Source organism: Montipora foliosa, chromosome 1, assembly GCF_036669935.1.
Source record: "Montipora foliosa isolate CH-2021 chromosome 1, ASM3666993v2, whole genome shotgun sequence".
Classification (NCBI taxonomy): Eukaryota; Metazoa; Cnidaria; class Anthozoa; order Scleractinia; family Acroporidae; genus Montipora; species Montipora foliosa.
Window position 1 is genome coordinate 54,135,953 of NC_090869.1, and position 531 is coordinate 54,136,483.

Sequence of the window (531 nt, forward strand, 5' to 3'; positions counted from 1 at the left end):
CAAACCGTTTAAATTCCATAGATCGATCGTCTTTTGAATGTCACTTAAACGTTCATGGAAATTTTGTTTCGTAAGTTTGACCTTGATCACACGAAAAATGAATTCCGAGCGTTTTAACCCCGTTTTATCACCATTCAAGGCCCAGAGGTTTCTCTAATGAATTTTTACTTGCCCCAATCCACATCGCTTTAGTTTTTGAAATATTCATTTTTAAACAAGACCATTTTTCAAAATTGTTCAGGGTTTGCATGAAAATTTCCACAGAGGATGTGTTCGCCAGAGTAGCAATCATATCATCAGCATATGAGTGTCTTAATTTCATCATTATCAATTTTTATCCCTTGAATATGTTCATTTGACCTAAGTGATATAGCCAAAATTTCGATTGCCACAACAAATAAATAAGGTGACAAAGGATCCCCTTGCCTTACACCCCTTTCTAACTTAACCTGCTTGGAGAATATCCCATTGCTTATCACACAACTCGAGACATTATTATAGAAGGTTTTAATCCATCTTATCAAGGTCGAA